This window comes from Mastomys coucha, unplaced genomic scaffold (assembly GCF_008632895.1).
Source record: "Mastomys coucha isolate ucsf_1 unplaced genomic scaffold, UCSF_Mcou_1 pScaffold4, whole genome shotgun sequence".
In the NCBI taxonomy this organism is placed as follows: Eukaryota; Metazoa; Chordata; class Mammalia; order Rodentia; family Muridae; genus Mastomys; species Mastomys coucha.
This window is the reverse complement of record NW_022196910.1, coordinates 57,219,774-57,233,591: the sequence shown is the minus strand read 5'-3', so window position 1 is coordinate 57,233,591 and position 13,818 is coordinate 57,219,774. Positions and strand designations below refer to the sequence as shown.

General features: G+C 38.8%; 1 pseudogene; it reads left to right on the top strand.

Annotated features, from left to right (window-relative positions):
• The first annotated feature begins 12,112 nt into the window (after positions 1-12,112).
• On the top strand, positions 12,113-13,075 carry LOC116076165 (annotated as a pseudogene).
• Positions 13,076-13,818: the final 743 nt, after the last annotated feature.

Below are 13,818 nucleotides of genomic sequence, written 5' to 3'. Positions count from 1 at the left end.
AGGTTCCAGGGAATCCACTCCCAGCCTTCTGTGCAGGCTGTGTGTGTGTGTGGGGGGTGGGGGAAGACAGGTTCCAGGGAGCCTGCCAGGCCAGGAATGGCTGAAGTGGGACACAGGGTCGGATATCAGTCAGAAGACTGAAATTCTCTGGCCTTTTAACTCTCCAACTATACTCAATGCTGAAGCTGCTGGTTTCTAAAAAATTTAAAATGTTTCTTGTTTATTCTGTGGTTAAAAACCTTTGGCTTAGGTAAATAACACCTGGTGCTTAATAGCTGGAGATGAAGTAAAATGGTCCTTTGTTCTTTTCTCTTCAGGTTCTCAGCATCCATCCCATATGGCTAGGAGTTTATTTAACTCCCTGTCAGCTAGAGAAAGCAACTTACAGGACAAAAATGTACACTTTATAAAGATATTGTAGTCTTTTTTTGTAAAAGAAAGTATAAGAGGGGGAAAAAAACTACTGAGAGACCAAATCTTTGTTTCAGACTCCTTCTTAGAGAACCTGACCTAAGGTTGAAGTCAAGTTAACTTACTGACTGGTACCTAGCACCAGTTTCCAGGCTAACCTTCAATAAGAACTGTGTCTAGCACTAGTTCTCAGGTTATCCCCCAACAAAACCTGCATCTAGCCTCAGTTTCCAGGTTACCACCAACAAATCTTCACCTCCAGGGTGCAGACCTGCCCCTGACACTTTACTTCCTAACAACCACCAGTTAGAAAAAAACAGACGTTAAGTTTGTGTTTGGTTCCCAGCTCCATCCAATTATGTTAAAGGCCATAATGGTCTCCTAGTCAGGTGAGAACCTGGCTAAATACCTTCTTGCCTCTATAAATGCTTGCTTAACACTAGGCTTGGGGCTCAGCCTTCCTACTGTGTCAGGGTTGGCAGGGAGCCTGAGCTCCAGCTTGAAGAGACCCAATGTCATTGTCATTGCATTAGAATAGGCTCCTTAGTGGTCTTTTTGGAGTTCAGGAACATTTCCTGGCACAACTCTACCAGAATATTCACTCTCTTTACTCATTGTTCTCAGTTCTTACACATTTTTTAGAATACATGATCACATGGTATCATTTTCAAAAGTTCACCCCATGTCCAAACATAAATTCAAATAATAAACTGAATAAGAATTATAAAAGGTATTTGTATGTACTTTCATTAAGCCTAGTTATCTAGCTAGAATTCATTTTCTGTGACTAGCTCCACAGTGTCATTGAGAGTCTAAAACTATAATGTTTATTTCTAGGTTACCATTGAAGTTTTGTATACATAAGCCAAGTCAATATTTTATCTTCTGTCTTTGCACCTACAATGAATTTTTCATTCCTTTTAATGATCTTTGGACAATTTATTTTAAGTTCAAGGACAAAAAATATTCACTGTGTTGCCGTGCAGTTGTCTCGCCAGCAAGAAGACACGTGGACACTAGGATCCTTCTGCAGCAAGCATTTATTGCATCTTGAAGAGGAAAAAAGGACCGAGCCAATAATCGGCACTGCTTATATACACCACAGTGCGGTGTGTCCGCCCACAGCGCAGCGTGTCCGCCCATGATTGGCTATTTGCTCATCACCCCACGTGACGCCCCAGGATGGGCCGTGACTTGGCGTCTTTTCACTCTACACACATGCGCAAACAGTTGTTTACCAGGAGTCGACAGCGGATGTAGACGCCATCTTGTCAAGGCAAATGCCTCTCCAGATCTACCGCTCTCCACACACTGAATTTATCTATACAAAACTTCAAAACTAATGAAACACAAGGCAGATGGTTTGCCTTTTGACAAAACTATGCTAGCTTATAATGCAGGTTAAAGGATGTTTTGCTAAGGCAGACTGATGAAAGAATATTTTCTGGAAGCAGACACATGTAATAAAGAGGTGTTACTGTAGCACACATGTGAAAGGACACATGATGAAGTAATATAAAAATGGCTCCACAAACAATGGTAACTCCAGCATTGGTTTGCTTTGCCTAGCCTCACTATTCTTCATTTAAAAACTAGCATATTTTGTTTAGACTTAGATTGTGTTGCTGAATTCCACTTGTGGTGACTGCAGACAGAAACTTGCCAAAGAAGATCAACTGAGGTGCCTGTGGCTTCTTGCTGCTTCTACAGCCTTGGGACAATTAGCAAGCTTTGTGGCTTTTTCAGTATTGAACTGTAGCTGTTGGTTCCTGTGTGGTGTCTGCTTGCTGAGAGGACTGGACTCCAACTGCTGATTCATATTTGATGTTTGCTACTGGACTGGACTGCTGATATCCTGACAATGAAGATTGGACTCACCCCCAAAGAACTATTTCTAAAGTGGTCTACTTCTTCCATGTCCTAATAACTTCTTTTTCACTATCTCTGGTAGATGGTGGGATAGAGGAAAGTTTGAACTTATTAAAGTAGATTGGAAAAAAAATCCCTACATATGTAAGTATAGATGTATGTATGTAAGTATGGATGAACACTTGTAGAAGTGATGAGACAGATGGTTGGAACTAATCAGAGTATGTATACATGAATGTGTGTGTGCCTGTGTGTGTGTGTGTGTGTGTGTGTGTGTGTGTATGTCAAATGAATCAAGCCTCTTATCTTTTCATCAAGACTGAGTGTATTTTTTATGTGAGCATAACTTTCTTTGCATGGCTCATAAGGAATTAATAAACTCCAAGCACCTTACAGGATTAGCTAATGGTCGGGAAGATTAGAATAAAGAGCTAGAATAATCAACTTTTTTTATTTAATCCCCCATTGCTGAACAGAAGGTGTTAATTGCCAGAAGCCAGCAGGGTCTGCCCAAAGAATAACAAGTTTAAGAAAGGTAAGTTGCCCCCACAATAGCAGCTTTTGCCACCACAACCACCAATGCCACTGATGGGCCCATGTCTCTCTGCTGCTGATGACTGGGTGTCTCTGCCGTTGATACCTGGGACCGTGTGGTGAGGTAGTTAAAAGAAGGCAATGCATAATTGTGAGATATTTTATTATAGGAAAGAGAAAATAGGTCAGTCATGACTATGGAGAGAGAGAGAGAGAGAGAGAGAGAGAGAGAGAGAGGGAGAAAGAGGAGAGGAGAGGAAAGGAGAAGAGAGGAGAGGAAGAGAAAAGGCAAGAAAAGAAGAGGAAGGCAAGAGAGGAAGAAGGCAAGAGAGGACAAAGAGCAAGAGAGAGAGAGGAGGAGCAAACCGTCCCTTATATTGTGAGGTGGAGCTATCTGTCTGTGGGCTGGGACATGCCTGGCTGTGATCAGATGACTGGGGATAGGGTACAGCTAGAATGCTGGGAGCTTGGGCCATTGTCTATATGACAGAACACAAATCTCCTGTGGGGGCTGTGAGAGGTTGTGATTGAAACAGGAGCCATGGTCTCAGGAGTCATGGCTGAACTCCTGTCCCTTGCAGGAAGAAATTATCTCCCACTGGGTCACCGGAATTCCAAATGTATACTCGACTGGGCCCAGGTTGCCTGAATAGACCACTGCCCTACAGGCCACCATTGCTGCCTGCCTTGCTTCACCCTAAATGCCTGGAAGGTTCTGAAAGACCCCCAGAACTGGGGAGATCCTTACTCAAGTCTCAGGATGACGCCACCACCCAATGACTCACGAGAGACCGAACTTGCTGTAATCACATGAGGTTTATTCCAGATCTGGGGTCGAACTCATAGCCTGGCAGGCCAGAGGGGTTCGACCACAAGCACGAGGAGTAAGTGGTATTTAAAGGAAAAAAACACAAACTAGGGGAGTGAAAGGGTTACCAGGGAAACATAACAAGAGAACAATGGAAAATTCTAAAGGAACCCACTACCTAGCTGAGTCAGGTCACAAGGAAGTCATCCTGCACACTCTTTGTCTAGAGGAATGTGGTTTGGTCAACGCTATCTTCTTAATGGCTGACCACTCCTAGGACTAAAGATGACCAATAACCTGTGGTTTGGTCAATGCTATCTTCTTAATGACTGACCGATATCCTGTTCCTTATTCTGGGCAATGTTATCTTCTTAATAGCTGACTGCTATCTTGTTCTTGGAACTGACCAGTCCACATTCCTGGCTCACAGAGACTTCCTATGCCTTCTTTAAGTAAAGGTTACACATTATACATACATTTCTATTAAATGCCCTCATTTTAAATTCTAAGATTCTCTAGCCTTTCAGTTCCTTGCAAAAATTAAAGTTTAAATCAAGGAATAATACAAAACTTAAAGTCTTTAAACTAACTTTGGTTTAAATGTGATTTTTTTTATTGGTTATTTTATTTATTTACACTTCAAATGTTATCCCCCTTCCCAGTTTTCCCTCTTCAAATTCCCAGCCTACTCCCTCCCCCTGCTTCTATGAGCATGCTCCCCCAACCACCCACCCACTCCCACCTCACTGCCATAGCATCCCCCTATGCTGGGACATCAAGCTTCCTCAGGAACAAAAGCCTCCCCTCCCATTGATGCCAGATAACCTACATATGTAGGTGGAGCCATGGGTTGCTCTTTGGTTGATGGTTTAGTCCCTGGGAGCTCTGTGGGGGTCTGGCTGGTTGATATTGTTGCTCTTCCAATGGGGTTGCCAATCCCCTCAGCTCCTTCAGTCCTTCCCTTAAATCCTCCATTCAGGTCCCCATGCTCAGTCACCATATCCAACTAATAGTTAGCTGTGGGGCCCAGGTCTCTCTCCTGTGGCCTGGGGCTCTCTACCACTGATACCAGTGGCTGTACAGCATGTTAGTTAGTTAGTTAAAAGGGAGGCAATGTATGAGTGAGATATTTTATTATAGGAAAGAGAAAATAGGCTGGTCATGTAGAGAGAAAGAAAGGAGAGGAAGGAGAGGAGAAGAGAAGGAGAGAGAGAGAAAAGAAAGAAAGAAAGGAAGGAAGAAAGAAAGAAAGAAAGAAAGAAAGGAAGGAAGGAAAGAAAGAAGGAGAGCAAGAGAGGAGAGCAAGAGAGACAACAAAGAGCAAGAGAGAGAGAGAGAGGGGAAGAAGGCAAGAGAGAGAACAAAGAGCAGGAGAGAGAGGAAGAAGGCAAGAGAGGAAAGAGGGCAAGAGAGAGAGGAGGGGGCAAACCAGCCCTTATATTGTGTGAGGCATGGCTATCTGTTTGTGGGGAGCCTGAACAGACCACTGCCCTACAGTTAGCTGAAAGCATCCACATCTGTATTGGTCAGGCTCTGGCAAAGCCTCTCAGGGAACAGCCAAACCAGGCTCCTGTCAGCAAGCACTTCTTGGCATCAGCAACAGTGTCTTGGTTTGGTGTCTGCAAATAGGATGGATCTCCAGGTGAAGCAGTCTCTGGATGGCCTTTCCTTCAGTCTCTGCTCCCCTCCTTGTCCCTGCATTTCCTTTAGCCATTAATTCTGGGTTAATATTTTTTAAGATGGTTGGGTGGCTCTATCACTCAGCCTGTGGCTGTGACTCACCTCTGGATATGGTCTCTACAGGTTCTTTCTCCCCTTTGTTGAGTATTTCAGCTAATGTTATCCCAGTTGGGCCTGGGAGTCTTTTGCTTTTCTGACATCTGGAACTTTCTAGTGGCTACTCTTAATTTCCCCATACCCCACTGCTATACACCTCCATTCAACTTCCTGACCCTCTGTACTTCCCCCTATCTCCTCCCTCACCTTAACCTCCCACCTATTTCCCTTCCTCTCCTCTCTCCCTCCCTTTAATTCCCTTGATTATTTTGTTCCCCATTCTAAGTGGGACTGATGCATCTACACTCTGGTCTTCCTTCTTCATGAGTTTCATGTGAGTTTTATTGTGAGTATTCTAAGCTTTTTTTTCTAATATCCACTTATCAGTGAGTACATACCATGTGTATGACTGGGTTACCTTGCTCAGGATATTTTCTAATGAAGGGTAGAAGAAAAGATCATTTAGTAGAAATATATAATGTATAAGCTTTTACATAAAGGGCATGGAAAATTTTCTCTGAAATGAGCCAAGAATGTAGGCCAGCTAGTTCCAAGAACCGGTTAACCACAAGGGCAGAATGTAAGACATCTAGGTGGTTCCAGGGAGTGGTCAACCACAAAGTGAATGACAACCACATTCTTGAGAATAATGAGTATGCAGGAAGTTTTCCTCATGACCCTGACTAAATCATGGGTTGGGTCACTCTGAAATTTTCCACTGTTTTTATGTTATGTTTCATGTTTCCTTGGTTACATCCTCACTCCCCCTGGTTTGTGTTTTTTTCCTTTAAATACTGTACACTTCTTGTGCTCTGGGTTGAGCTCCTCTGCCCCTGAGTGGATTACAAGCTGGTCCTCAGTGCACTGGCTTCCCCCACCCCAAATAAACCTCATGCTGTTTGCATCAAGATCAGTCTCTTGTCAGTCTTTGGGTGGCTGTGTTCTCCTCTGACTTGAGAGAGGGTCTCCCCTCGCGGGAATCTTTCACTAAATCCATCAATTTGCCTAAGAATTTCATGAGTTCATTGTTTTTAATAGCTGAGTAGTACTCCATTGTGTAAATGTACCACATTTTCTGCATCCACTCCTCTGTTGAGGGACATCTGGATTCTTTCCAGCTTCTGGATATTATAAATAAGGCTGCTATGAACATAATGGAGCATGTGTCCTTGTAATATGTGGGAGTATTTTCTGGGTATATGCCCAGGAGAGTTATTGCTGGGTCTTCAGGTAGTACTAAGTCCAAGTTTCTGAGGAACTGCTAATTGATTTCCAGAGTGGTTGTACCACTTTATAATCCCACCAGCAGTGGAGGAGTAGTCCTCTTTCTCCACATCCTCACCAGCATCTGCTGTCACCTGAGTTTTGATCTAAGCCATTCTGACTGGTGTGAGGTGGAATCTCAGGGTTGTTTTGATTTATATTTCCCTGATGACTAAGGACATTGAACATTTCTTTAGATGCTTCTCATCCATTCAGGATTTCTCAGTTAAGAATTCTCTGTTTAGCTCTGTCTCAAAAAAAAAAAAAAAAAAAAAAAAAAAAAAAAAAAAAAAAAAAAAAAAAAAAGGAAAGAAAGAAAAAAAGAAAGAAAGAAAGAAAGATTGATTGATTGATTCTCAAATTCTTCTGGAATAACAAAAAACCCAGGATAGTGAAAACTGTTCTCAACTATAAGAGAACTTCTGGGGGAATCACCCTCCCTGATCTCAACTTGTCCTACAGAACAGTAGTGATAACCACATGGCACTGGTACAGAGTTGGATAGACAGAAAGATCAATGGAATAGAATTGAAGACCCAGAAATGAACCCACACACCTATGGTCACTTTGACAAAAAAGACAAAACCATCCAGTGCATAGATGAATTTTCAATACATGTTAGTTAATAATAGAAAGGAGGGTTAAAATAAGATAGATCTCATGGTTTTATTCCTATGGAATTTCAGAAATGAGAAATTACACACACATCTCTCGATGCAGCTACCTGGTGTCCGTGTGTTTCTTTCTCTCTTACCCGCTTGTGTTCACAGGTACCCAAATAATCTCCAGTCCGAGAGCACCCAACAAGTGAGGGTCCACCAGCAGGCTGGACAACACTACACATTACAGAAAATATTTAAAAGCTCTGCCACTGTTAATATTTGGATATATATATAGAACTGGAAATCTGAATGATGTGCTCAGCTCTTCATCAGAGAGGCCAATAAATTCAGTTGTTCCTCAACTCATCTTCCTGGATAGTAGTCAAGAGAAAACCAAGTTGGAGGCCAACAAAAATATATGGAAAATGTAGGACTCTATTTCAGAAAAAGAGGAATGCATTCTTTGACCTAAGTGAAAATTGAAATCAGTCTGGTTTACCTTTGAGTGGAAAATTGAACATAAATAATCTGATATTACTTGAGTTGGTACCCTGATTCTCTTATGTCAGAATCTTAATTCCTTAATGCATAGGTGTTGGGAGGTAGGACTGGATCATTGAAGTAAATTAATCCATTTTTCACAAGAGTGGGTTCATTATGACAACTCTACCTGAGCTCTTTTACTTCAGCTCTCTGTCACAAGTTAAAGAACAATGAATCTCTTGTTATGGAACCACTAGATTTGAGATGGGGCTACCAGCCTTTACAAACATAAGCTAAAACAAAACCTGTTGTTTTATAAATTACTTGATCTTGAGTAAAATTATGTAAGGGAGTCCAACTTTGCTGAAGTTTCATAAAAATAATAGTTTTTATTTGGTTTGTTTTTTTTTCAAATTCTTGAGCACTTATTAGGGTAGCATACATTCAGGTTTTTGGAGAAATAGTGTATAGTCATTGAAGTTGAAAATTTTAAACATAGTTTTTGTCTGGGGAAAACAACTGTATAGCATAAAAACTCATATTTCCTTGGGAAATGTTGTTGTAGATCTCAAAACTCTCACAAGAATTTTTATTCCCCTTTGACTCTCTCATTCAAGCAATAATATTAGGGAAATCCACAAATACCATGCATGAATAATACATTTGGTGGCAATGTGAGTAATGAGTACAAAGTGACTTAAACTACATAAGTAACTGTAATTCTGAAATAAATTAGGCAATGAAGACTATACTTACTGTGAGAAAAACAAACCATAGACTCTAGTTTAGAGCCAGTCAAATTCAGAGAAGATAAGAGTGTCTGTGCTCAGATCAGCTTTCTGGTAGGACACTTAAATATAAGGACTCGGATCACTTTGCCAAAGTATGACTGTGCATATGTTGTTTTAAGATATTCTCCTTATGTTCCAAGTAAATGTATTTATAAGATTTTTGACAAATTGATTTTAGATTAAAAGTATGAAAGCAATTGATGTTGCCTAACTTTAAATATAATAATTCCTTCTGTGTCTACTGGAACTTGGTTTTTTTGTTTGTTTGTTTGTTTGTTTTAAGAACATGACATTTTCTGAATTTTTCTCAAGAGGAATAAGAAGATAAAAGCAGATTTGATAATCTAAAAATGAAATTATTTTTTACATTAAATTAATATTCCTGATTGCTAATATAAATTAAGTTTCATTCATAAATGCAATGTCTAGTGTAAACTGTATTTTGGCAGAATTTGTCCAGGAATAGTTTCTGAATGTAACTGTTGAAGTTCAACTATGCTCTTAAGTATGGAACTTCTAATTTTTGTGTTTTAGCTGTCATTACTGTCATGAAGCTATTTGTGTAAATCTGAGGAATCTGTAAGAGATATCTTAACAGTCATCTGAATGTAAAAGGAATGTCCTACAGAAATTATATTTCCTTTCCCATGTTATTGTGGATCCATCAACTCTGCTCCTTGTTCCAAAGGACATGACTGAATCTTTCATATTTTTTTCTGTTTGGGCTACTTCCTTTTCTTGGAGTATCTTTTCTTAACCTTACACCTATGATAAAGTCTAGATTTATTTTCCTTGAAGCATCCCTGATTAATGTAAAGTAGTTTAATTTGTCCATGAATACCTATTTTTACTGTTTATATTAGCATTAAAATATTTTATTCATATTAATGCATATTTTAGAGATTGTAAGTGACCTACATGATAGTCTTAATAAAGAAAGTATTGTCATATAATGTTGTGACAATCATGAAAATTTAACTTGTTCATGTATTTGATGATGAAGATTCCCCAGGAAAGTATTTTCTCTAGAGATATCATTACTTTTAATTGTCATCTTCAGTATGCTAGCTGTGCAAAACACAAATATTTTTATTTCTTTCAGGGAAGGGGTAACTTTTATTTTTATAATAAAATAAGTTTTAAAAGATAAAACAAAAACTAACATATTGGAATTGAACAAAACAAACAGAAAAAAGAGACTAATAGAAGCAAGAAACAGACCCATTGTTCCTACACTCAGGAATTTCATAAAAACACCACAGTTGATATAATAATCTATCAATCAATCAATCAATTGATCGATTTCTAGATGATAGATGGATGGATGGATAGATAGATAGATAGATAGATGACAGATAGATAGATACATAGACAGATAGAAATGACCTATTCCAAACCTGTATAAACCCTGTGCTTTCTACTTGAGTTTCTGTGAGTTGATATAACCTGTGCTCATTGATTTAAAGAACCCTGTTCTCCTGGTTTCTTCCATTTCCTCTGTCTCTTACATTCTTTCTATCTCTTTTTCCTTGAGCTCCTTCCTTCCTTCCTCACTTCCTGAGCTCTGCCAGGAGTGATTTGATGCAGGCATCCCATTTAGAGTTGAGTGTTCCAAAGTCTCTCACTCTGTCCATAATGTTTGGTTTCACATCTCTGTGCTCCTATCTGTTGCAAGAGATAGCTTCTGTCATAATGGCTGGGGGAGACACTGATCTCCTTCCCTGGTCCAAGTCACAATTTCATTTTTTTAAAGATTTTTATTTATTATTATATCTAAATACACTGTAGCTGTCTTCAGACATACCAGAAGAGGGCGTCAGATCTCATTATGGATCGTTGTGAGCAATCATGTGATTGCTGGGATTTGAAAACGGGTCCTTTGGAAGAGCAGTCAGTGCTCTTAACCACTGAGCCATCTTTCCAGCCCCCACAATTTCATTTCTTAATACCACTGTCAAAATATACTACATAGTTATCTACTTGTTAATAAGCCATCTAGAAGTATGTATTTACTCTTTCCATGATAAGTATCAAACTTGGGACCTTATACAGGCTACAAAAGGACTGCAATACTGATCTATGCCCTCACTTCCTTAACATCTTTCTATACCAATGGTAGCCAGAGAGTTTACATGTTTCCTAAAATCTGTTAATTTACTCAATGATATATTGCGCTTTTGAAACTCAGCTCCTGCTTCACAGACCATACAGATCTAAAAATCATTGATGTTTTCAAAATTTAGTCAAAGAGTTAGTAAATGGTGCAGAAAATGTTTATACTTAACAGTTTCTCTTACTTAATATTTTAGATTCACTTTTTATCCCAACAAGTTCACGATTCATCTCTAAAACTCTTTATCCCAATAGATTTCCACTTGGCTTTGTCTTGATATCCTCTGCTTCTATGATCCAACAAAACACATATTTTTACATTTTCATTTTCTACTTTTCTACCACAATATTAATATATAATACTGATCTAATTCTCATTACTGCCACTGCAGAATACAAACACAATAGTTTATTAACAGTGGCTTTTACCAGAATTGATACTAGAATAGAGAGTATACAGAGTATAAGTTAAGAATAGAAATTAAAACAATTGAAATATTAATAAAACTGCAAAGGAAATTATTTCCTAGGCTTCTGAAACAGGAACACAGTAATGATAGCAATGATAGTATTCAACTTGATTAGTTATGGCAATTGATTATAGTATATAAAACTAATATCTGAAGATGACATGTGTGTCCTTATGTGCATGGACCCTGCCACATCTCTCTCTCTCTCTCTCTCTCTCTCTCTCTCTCTCTCTTTCTCTCTCTCTTTTTGTGTGTGTGTATGTGTGTGTGTATAGGTGTGTGTGTTTGTGTCTGAGATAAAGAAAGAGAGAGAGAAAGAAATTATGTGTAAGCCAGGCGGTGGTGGTGGCACACGCCTGTAATCCCAGCACTTGGGAGGCAAAGGCAGGCGGATTTCTGAGTTCGAGGCCAGCCTGGTCTACAGAGTGAGTTCCAGGACAGCCAGGGCTGCACAGAGAAACCCTGTCTCAAAAAAACAAACAAACAAAAATTATGTGTAGGGGAAAAGAAAGGAATAGAGATGGAGAACTGAAAACATAGCATTGTGATTCAAGTGAGTTTGGATTTGAATGCAAACTTTTAAGATTTTATTCAGCTGGGACAGTGGTGGCAGACACCTTTAATTCCAGCACTTGGGAGCCAGAGGCACACAGATTTCTGAGTTAGAGGCCAGCCTGGTCTACAGAGTGAGTTCCAGGACAGCCAGGGATACACAGAAAAACCCTTGTCTCGAAAAAAATGAAAACAAAAACAAAACAACAACAACAAAAAGATTTTATTCAATCAAACCTCTTTAGTTAAGGAAAGAAAAGAAATAACATCCCAATTAATATCTTTGATTTCTGCCCAGATACCATGAGGCTATAAAAAAATACTATTGTCTGGTATAGCTGTAGAAATGTTGCACTTTTGGAAAATTAGCTTTTGAAATGTTGATGTTACTTCAGAATTACATATCATTATTATAGTTCTGTAGTTATAACCTCCTTCCCCACACTTTATTTAAACCAGCTAACACTCAGAGGGTCACAATGAAGAACCATACAGAGGTGACATTTTTCATCCTAGCAGGTTTGACTGATGACCCGCAGTGGAAAGTTGTGCTATTCATCTTCCTGCTTCTTACTTATCTGCTCAGCATCACTGGCAATCTGACCATCATCACACTCACACTGGTGGATACTCACCTGAAGACACCCATGTATTTTTCCTTCTTAGAGTTTTCCTACACTACTACATGCATACCCAAATTGCTTGTTACTATGGCAACGGGGGACAAAACCATTTCTTATGGTAATTGTTTGACTCAAGTGTTTTTTGCTTTTCTATTTGGAGCATCAGAATTTTATTTGCTGGCAGCCATGTCCTATGACAGATATGTAGCCATCTGCAAGCCCCTGCACTATATGACCATCATGAACAATAAAGTCTGTGGTCAGCTGGTCCTCAGTTGTTGGCTTGCTGGCTTTTTTGTCATCTTTCCACCACTCCTGTTAGGCTTGAATCTTGACTTCTGTGCTTCCAACATTGTTGACCATTTCTACTGTGACACAACTCCACTTCTTCAGATTTCTTGCACAGACACACAGCTCCTGGAGACAATGGGATTTGTTTCGGGTTTGGTGACACTCTTAGTCACACTGGTAATGGTGATCATATCTTACACCTTCATTGCTATGACAATTCTAAAAATCCCTTCAACCAGCCAGAGGAAGAAGGCTTTCTCTACATGCTCTTCTCATATGATAGTAATATCCCTCTCATATGGGAGCTGCATCTTCATGTATGTTAAACCATCAGTCAAGCAGAGAGTATCTGTTTCCAAGGGAATTTCTGTGCTCAATACCTCAGTGGCTCCACTTTTGAATCCTTTTATCCTATACCTTGAGGAATCAGCAAGTGAAAAAGGCATTCATTAATACAGTACACAGAATTGCATCTTTCTCAAAGAAATGACTGTTTTATTTAATTATATAAAGTAAATGAAGAAAGCAGATTCATATCCTATTAGCAGAACTTTGAAGAGGGTTTTCCCACTTTGACTTTTCTTCTTTAGATATACATCATTTCAAGCTACCTTTTCAGTGAAATTCTTTGATGCGAGCATGAAAATTCTTCTATGTTTTCCAATACAAATATTTAAAGTACTCATTGAATACACATTTTCAATGTTTTTGTAGTCTTTTAGAATTCAGGTTGTGACCTGCAATAAGACTCACTACCAAAATGCTTGCACAGAATGCAGAAAGCCTGAGTGTGATTTCTTAACTTTATGAAAACTAACAAATTTTAGTTTTAAATGTCACTTAAAATTAAACAAATGGCTTCAAATTATATTTGATGAATATATAATGTTTCAGTTATTATACTACCATATATTTATGACCATGTACAAAGTAGGTAAAATAATATTAACTTGTATTTTGCCATTTTCAATGTGTATTTTACTTAAGAGAATATACCAGCTTCTTTACATCACTTTTGATGCTTACAGTGTAGAAAAAAATTCCAGAAGTTGTCAAACTTTCCCACTTAATTTCTTTATGGTTAAAATTGCATTTTATTGTTTTTAAAACAGATTTTATTGTTTTTAAGAGCAAATGTGTTTAACAGTGAAATGTATATATATATATATGTATATATATATGTATGTATGTATACATGTATAAATATTCACAGACACACATATATGCATTTTC